Raw genomic sequence first — 8,887 nt, 5'->3', positions numbered from 1 at the left:
GAGCCAGCCTGGATGCGGGTTCTCCAGCCTCAAACCTTCACATGACTGCAACCCTGGAAAACATTTTGACTGCAACCTTGTGAGAGACCATGAAACAAACACACCCAGGTAAGCCTCTAAAATTCTTAACCCACGGAAACTGTGAGATTACTAAAGTTTGTTCTTTTAAAGCACTAAGTTTTAGGATAATTTGTTACACAGTAATAGAAAACTAATACATTACAAAATGACACACCTTTATACTACCACTGCTGAGACTGATTCTGTCACATTCCTATGAAAATTTCAGTGACTCTTTATTACCTCAAATTAAGTGCTCTTTGTTCGGGTAGGTGATCAAGACCCTCCTGCATCATCTCCCACAATTTCTCTAAATAGACCCAATTGAACTATTTGCTGTGCCCCAAACACCCCTCAAATTTTCACACCTTTGCCCACCAGCCTGAAATTATTCCACAGCTCATCTCTACCTATAAAAAGTCTTGCATCCTTCAGGTCCTATCCCCAAAGTCACCTTCTTCATGAAACTGTTTTGAATCTCTCAACCAGCTGTTCCCTTCTTCATCCAAACCCCCATTGTGGTTTTTGTTACTGTTTGTTGCCTACCAGTAGCCTTTTCCTCTTTGCTCCTGCTGGCAGAGCTCAGGTTAGGTTTGGGTGGTCATTCCTCATTTTGACTCGGGCAAATCCTGATTAGTTGAAGTCACCCATAGTGTTTCCGATCTCATTGGTAGTGATTGATTCAAGAGAGGTCATGTGCTATATAGTTTTAGCCATTGAATTATGAGGAAATGTCTACATTCTGGGAAAGGCTTTTTTTTTTCTTTTTAAAAGGAACAGTTTTGATGAACATTATCTGTGTGGGTATGATTTCTACAACCATAGTAGCCATCTTATAAATGCAAGGGAAGGTAGGCCAAGGATGGATGAGCAGAAGATGGGAAGAACCAAGGTCCTTTATGATTTTTGTCAGATCGTGAATTAGCCAATCTTTTTTTTTTTTTTTTTTTTTAGATTTAATAAAGTTTTATTTTTCAAAACGTACAGTTGGTAGGACCTGTTTTTCATGCATCTTCACCAGCAGCTGGGGCATCCCCACCCTTGGTGTTTCTAGTGTAAATTACTTGAGCGCGGTGCTTTGAAACTAATTTAATAAGTCCTTTACTAAGGAGCTCCTGAAGGGCTGCCCTGGCCAAGGAACCACGGATCTTCAGTCTCTCAGAGACAACAGCTGGGGTTATAAGCTTATAGTTGGGAACTTCCTTACAGAATTTGTCATATGTCGCTTTGTCAAACACGACTAAGTTATTGAGCTTGTCCCGAACTTTGCCTTTGGACCACTTCTTCTTTTTGGCCTTGCCTCCAGATTTGTTCACTGGGTCTTTGTCTTTCTTGGCCGACTTTCCAGCATCTTTCTTCTTCTTGTTGTCTTTGGGCGGCATGGCAAAGTGCGGACAGCACACGGTATGACTGCAGCTTCGCTAAGATGTCGGACCGAATTAGCCAATCTTGTTATTGCCCTACCTCTGGACTTCATGAAATGCGAAATCCTTTTTTTTTTTTTTTTAAAGTTATTCTATATTAAGACAGTTAAGTTGGTTTTGTTGTTACTTGCCGTTGAAAATGTCCTAATTAATGCAAAAACCTGGCGACACTTTTTAAGACTAATATTAAAATCCCTGTATTAATTTTCCTCTTGTATTCTGTTATAGTCTGGAATGCAGGGATTATATTTTTCTCAAAGTAAGACATACATAAAAATACATGAAAAACCCTAACCGCAAAGAAAATACCTATAAAAGTTACACAAAAGGAAAAGGAATCAAAACCTATCATACAAAACAAATGTTCTTATTTTAAAAGGAAGCTAGCAAGAGAGAAAAAGAGGGACAAAAGAATTACAAGACAAATAGAAAGTTGTTTTGAAAGTGGCTATAGTAAATCCTTCCCTATCTATAATTACTTTAAGTGTAAATGGCCTCAACTCTCCAATAAAAAGGTAGAGTGGCTGAATGGATAAACAAACCAAGATCCAACTTTATGCTGTCTACAAGAAACTCACTTTAGATTCAAAGACCCACATAGGCTGAAAATGAAGGGGTAGAAAAAGATATTCCATGTAAATGGTAACCAAAAGAAAGCAGGAGTGGCTATACTTATATCAGACAATGTGGGCTTTAAGTAAAAACCTGTCTCTAGAGACAAAGAAGGTCATTACATAATGATAAAAGGATCAATTTGACAGGATGATCATACACACACACACACACACACACACACACACACACACACACACACACATATATATGTCAACATCAGAGCACCTAAGTATTGACAGATCTGAAAGAAGAAATTGACAGCAATGCAATCAATAATAGCAGGACACGTTAATACCCCACTTTCAATAATGGATAGAATATCCAGACAGAAAGTCAAAAAAAGAAACAATGGACTTGAACAACATTATAGACCAAATGGACCTAACCAACATATACAGAACTTTTCACACAACAGCAGAGTACACATTCTTCTGAAATGCACATGGAACAGTCTCCAGGATAGATCACATATGTCACAAAACAAGTCTGAACAAATTTAAGAAGATTGAAATTATACCAAGTATCTTTTCTGACCACAATGGGATGAAACTAGAAATCAATAAGAGCAAGAAAATAGGAAATTCACAAATACATGGAAACTAAATTACACACTCTTAGACAACCACTGGGTTAAAGAGGCAATCAAAAGGGAATTTAAAAAATATCTCAAGACAAACAAAATAAAAACACGACTTAACAAATCTTATGGATGTAGCAAAAGCAGCCCTAAGAAGGAAGTTCAGAGTGATAAACACCTACATTAAAAAAAGAAGAGTTCAAATAAATAACCAAGTTACACCTCAAGGAACCAGAAAAAGAACAAAACTAAATCCAAAGTAAGCAGAAGGAAGGAAATAATAAAGGATCAGAGCAGAAATAAATCAAATAGAAAATAGACAAATGTCAACAAAACTGAGGGTTGTTTGTGTTTTTTTTTAAAAAATTAACAAAATGAGCAAACCCTTAGCTAGACTAACTAAGAAAAAAGAGAGAATGCTCAAATAAATAAAATTAAAAATAGAAGAGGCGACTTTACAATGGATTCCTCAGAAATAAAAAAAAGGATCATAAAGGACTATTATAAACAAGTATATGCCAACAAATTGGATCACCTAGAAGAAATAGATAAATTCCTGGAAAAAAACAACCTACCAAGACTGAATCAAGAAGAAATAGAAAGCCTGACAGACCAATAACAAATAAGAAAATTAAAGTAGTAAGTAATCAAAAGCCTTCCAACAAAGAAAAGCTCAGGACCAGGTGGCTTCACTGCTGAAATCTACCACACATTTAAAGAAGAATTCATACCAATCCTTCTTAAGCGCTTCCAAAAATAGGAGTAGAGCTAATACTTTCAAACTCATTTCATGAGGCCAGCATCACCCTGATACCAAAGCCAGACAAAAACACCACAAGAAAACTACAGACCAGTATCTCTGGTGAACATAGATGCAAAAGTCCTCAGTAAAATACTAGCAAACTAAATTCAACAACACATCAAAAAGATTACACACCGTGACCAAGTGGGATTTAACATACGCATATAAAGGTTTAACATATGCAAATCAAACAATGTGAGATACCACAGTAACAGAATGAAAGGTAAAAACCACATGGTCATCTCAATAGATATGTATCAGTAGTTGTTCATTCTCATTGTGACATAGCATAGATATACCACGATTTATGTATTGATTCTACTGCCGATGGACTTCTAGGTTTTGTTTATAGTTTGGGGCTATTACAAATAGTGTTGTTATGAACATTCTTGTACCTTCTTTTAGTGAATATATGTGCACATACCTAGGAGCTAGATAGACGGGTCATAGAATAGGTATGTGTTATATGTATATCATACATACATATATATGTCTCCAAATGGTGTTTTAGGTGTTATTTTTTTAATTCATCTTTGTATCGCCACTCACATACTCACATTCTTTACCCTTTTGTCTTTCTCCTTTCAAGGAACCCACTTTGTACATAATGAGTACTTAACAAATATTCATTATATAATTATATGTGTATAGATACACGTGTGTGTACATATAAGAGTGTGTCACCTAGTTGTGTATAATAGAATTAAATGTAGCAACAAACGCGGCAAGTTAACAGTAAACATTCTATGTGGGGATCTATGTGTTGGTCAGTGAGAGGTGGCTGGGGCCCCTATTCCCATCAGAAATTCCAGTCAGCAATGGATTCATCAGTAGGTGTATTTCAGTTGCCCTTGGTCTGAATTCTGGAAGTTTACCAACTTAACTTCTTTCTCACGGGTAATTGACAAGATGGAAGCAGGCCTTTGTAAGGAAGGGGCGTTGATGAAGAAAGGAGTGCTGGAATGGGGGGAGAATAGCCATATAAGGATGCTTGGAGAAGAGAAACAAGATCTTTGATGTGAAAACAGCTCAGTAAAATGCTGCCAGGCCAAGGCTTTTAGATGCAGTATTGATTTTCTTAGAATTATTTTAGTTTTCAACAAACAACCTTTTCCTGATGCTTTTTCTCATTCAACTTGTTGGAAGGACTTGGTTTGCAAAGTGATATTAAGACAGCTTTTGTGTGAACTTGTCTCCTAAAACTAGGAACAACTTTCAGAATTTCTATAAATGAAAACTTTGCAGTATTGGAGCATTTTGTGTGTTTTTTGTTTGTTTGTTGGTTGGTTTGTTTTTTATCACAGGAGAATTCTAAAATATGTATTACAATTTGCTTCAATAATGAGTGGTCTCAGGAAAAATTTTAATGCCGCTAAGAAGTATATAATTTCCCACAGACGTTAAATCTCTATATTAAACTGTTAATATCCAGAAACTCTGTGTGCTCATGGAAAGGGCCAGAATCCATGACTTTGGCTAACCACCTACCTGTTCCCAGTTTCTAATGGAAAAAAAATGTTTGCAACGCGGGTTCTCTGTACAACGAAATTACGTATGTGAAGGGGTAGGGGAGGGTTATCAATATCTTTTATCATAAGGGGTATGGATGATTCACATTTAAATGGCAAAAATACAGGTCTTTAATTCAACTGATTGGAAAAACTACTGACTATAAGTAGACCTGCACTTATACAGTATATCAGATAATATTACAGGATTCACAACAAATCAAGCTGATATTTCAGAACCAAACCAACAGTAATTAATAATTTCAAGGAAAGAATGACAAGTATTGAAAACCCTGACTGACTCAAGACCTCACTGATGACCGATGGCACACTGATAATAAACGGTCTTTCTCAGATGCTGTGAGAATCCTGACTCTCTGCGAGCATGTCCAGTTGCCTACAGTTTGGTCAAGGACTGCACAAATGCCAAGTGGCTCAGTGGAGCCAGGACTGAGGTCCTTGGTGAACCCTGGGAATGTGCTCATGTAAGCTTATGAGTAGGCAGTTTCAATAATCTTTCACATTTTGTTTCCCCCTTTCTCCCGCCTCCCCCCCAACACTCTGGTTCAAGCCGTTGTTTCTCAGTCTAGTTGTGTAGGACACAGCTCCCTGGCCCATGTTGGTGTTATGAGCTTTGCGCTCCCCTCGACTGAGGCAGTCGGTGGACCTTGGCCTCTCACAGCAGCTCACGGCAGCTCTCGCCGGTTGCCGGCCACTCATGCTGGCTGCCAGCCGTTCATGGTGGCACATGGTAGCCCATGGCAGCCCACGGCAGCCGGCACAGCTCACTGGCCCATGTGGGAATCAAACTGGTGACTCCAGTGTTAGGAGCACGGCGCTCCAACCACCTGAGCCACTAGGCCGGCCCCTCAATAATCTTTAATAACCTTTTTAGGATGTTACTAGTAAGAACCCCTTAGTCATATAAAAAAATGTCTTTCTAGTTGCTCATCAGTTGCCCTGAAAACCAAGAACTCGCGCTAGTTCTGGGCCCGACAGGGGTCCCCACATAGGCCAACAGTGGGACACTGACTGAGAATCAGAGTCCTACGTACTAGAGTTAATAGGAATGGAGGCCCTGATCCTCTTTGTGCAGATGTTTAAATCTTCCTGCAGGACTTGGGTGATGCAGGATGAGTAAAAGGCACGCCCAAAGGAGCAGCCATACGCAGCATGAGCCCTGGCTATGCAGAACCTGGGGATTAGCAGTCAAGTGAATTTGGTTGAGATTTGGGTGTGAGACTATCAGTTACCATGTATGTTATGGTGAGCAGTGAGTATGGGTGTTGGAGGTGGCTTAGGCTGGGAAAAGCCAGGTTAGCACATTTTCTGATTATTTCTAGTCTCTTGTACTACAGAAAGATTTTCAATTTCCTCTTATGGCTTATATGTGCACTTAATTGACAGATAATTTCCTTCAAAAGCAATCAGTAAGCCAGGAGTTGATTTGTAGCTGAAGTCAGTTTCTATATATGTTGCTTGGTTCCAAATATATATTTCCAAGCTCTGCATGATACACAGAACCATACAGAGATCAGAAAACATACAAAGATTAGATCTTGTCATTTGGAATTTGGTGAATTATACCATTTGAATCACCACTTGAAGGTCTGTTGTCCTATAAGTGTTACGTATTTCTCAAAACAAAGGTCTTCAAATACCCAGGTGTCCAACTGCCTCTCCATTTTAGCTCCCTAGTATATTTTATCTTAATCTCTCCTTTGCCTCTCTTAGTCCTCGGTAGCTAAGCATTACTCTAACCAGAGTCCCAGTTGATTATTTTTTAAGCCAGTGTGTTTGTGAAGGTGGCTTATAAAGAGAGGTGCACATCCTGAGCTGCTGCAGGACATCAAAAGACAGCATTAGACATAAGCTCCCCACTCTGTGCTCACCATGAAAATATTAAATAGGATAGAGGCATGAGAAAGGCACAGGAACACATACCTTTGTAGTTGTGTTTTACCCCCGGAACCTGTGGTTTTTATCTTCATTCTGTGGAATATTTTTACAAATGTGTTTATTGACTGAGTTTTAGAAAGGTAGGTGTACCTGTGGTTTATCCTATGCCAGCTACCAGTAGGTTTAACTAGGTGTCATGAACGTGTTAACTAGGTGTCATGAACGTGTCACACCTTGTAAGCAGCAGAAGGCCACGGGAACCTGAGGAAACAGTGCACGGATGGCTCTGTGATTGAGTTGTCGACATACCTAGTTTGGTCTTGGAACAAAAATAGACAAATTTAGAAAGTCTGCTTTATTTCTGTGGTTAGCATATCTTTATTCTTTAAACTCCTAAGGAATTGTTCTATCAAGCTCCAATTTTCAGCATTCCAATCTGTTGTAACAGCCTGAGAAGTTGCCAAATACCTCACACTTATTCTTTCTACCCCATACAAATGGAACTTTTAAGTAGAGCCCCTTTCTATACTGTAAGGAAGAAATGTGAACTTCACGATAATTATTTTACTCTAATGTCTCCTACCCTCCAAAAGATTTGGGGTCTCCCAAAGCTTGATACACTTGGTGAGGGGTGAGAGCCTATAGGGAATGGCAGGCGGCAATGAGAATGTCTGGAGTTGTAGAAGGAAGACAGGGAATTGAGTGAAGGTTGGAGTTGTCTTGATGGAGTCAAGTCCTCAGAGAACTGGAGAAAGACTGTAGCTCAGAGAACCAGCACTGATGTACTGACACAACTTGAGGCAAAGAGGATTCTGGGACTAAGAGACTTTGGTAAAAACCTTCCCCTTTCTTGTGTGTGCACATTTCACATACCTAATGACAAGAGTCACTTTGCAGTCGAGGGAATGAAGAGCTCATCAGTTAAGCAATAAGAGCCACTGTTTCCTGCTCCAAAAGGACTTTGCTATGTGCAAAAATCTGGCCCACTGGATTTGTGCTTGGAGCTCACTGCTTGAAGTTGGTTACCATTGGAGAAAGAGCAAGGAGAGGAAAGAGAGTCACTAATTCTTTATTCCAAATTTCCTAATACTATTCCCGTCATCTGAGTGACTCCTTTTGTTTTTGTAAAGTGTTTGTTTCACGGAAGGTCTTTATCTCGTGCTTTTTGCAGATAGAGCTTTCTACTTGTTTCTAACTACACTTTAGTGGCAAAGGATCCAAGAAAGATGATGAATTAATTAGTGTTATTGACTTCCTAAAAGGGTGAGCAGTTCATCTCATAGAGTCCAGTAATTTTCTAAAGTGAGAGGAAAGGGTTTGTGCAGATAGAGATGTGCATATGTAATGAACTTTCAAACATATAGAATGTAACACACACTGGGACCATTCTTAAAAAATTAAACAGATCCTCATTTAGTTTTGTCACATATCCCATCAGGCCTGGAAAATGGCTGATGAGACTGGTGAGGGAAGCAAGCAATAGTCCCAGTTCTAGAGCCAGTGTTGTGGTGGAATTCTCATGCATAGGAGACAAATACACAAACGATCCTACAACACACACCATTTTAGCTAATAGATTGAAGCGTTTCTCTTCTCCCTCCAACCTCCCTACCCCAGGCAACGCCTCTCAACTCTTTCATTCAAAGAACTAACAATAACATTAACACAGTTTGTCTTCATTTTCTCTCTATTCTTAAATGGATATTCTGGGGAATAAGGAAACAGTCAAAAGCAAGATACCATGGGTGATTTTCAGAGAGGAAGAGATCCTTGGAAATCTATAAACAGAATGCCTTTCTGTTGGGATTTGTTTTTGTGCTTAGGAAACATGGGGCCAATCCCTTACCTCCCTCACTCTCCTTTCCCCCTAAACCCAATTCCCCTCCCCCAACCCCATCCCCAGACTTATTCACTGCTGTTCATTTTATGGTGTAAATTATGAGTGGGGAGGGGAGAGCCCACCTGTACCCATAACTAGTTTTGACCTTGTTTGCTTGCGGTG

At 39.3% G+C, this 8,887-nt stretch overlaps 1 pseudogene; it reads right to left on the bottom strand.

The window, feature by feature from the left end:
- Window positions 1-998: 998 nt before the first annotated feature.
- On the bottom strand, window positions 999-1,473 carry LOC141570816 (small ribosomal subunit protein eS25 pseudogene; annotated as a pseudogene).
- Between the last annotated feature and the right edge of the window lie 7,414 nt (window positions 1,474-8,887).

The sequence above is a fragment of the Rhinolophus sinicus genome, linkage group LG03 (assembly GCF_036562045.2).
Source record: "Rhinolophus sinicus isolate RSC01 linkage group LG03, ASM3656204v1, whole genome shotgun sequence".
NCBI classification, from domain to species: domain Eukaryota; kingdom Metazoa; phylum Chordata; class Mammalia; order Chiroptera; family Rhinolophidae; genus Rhinolophus; species Rhinolophus sinicus.
The sequence above is the reverse complement of the archived record's forward strand: the minus strand, read 5'-3'. Positions and strand labels throughout refer to the sequence as shown.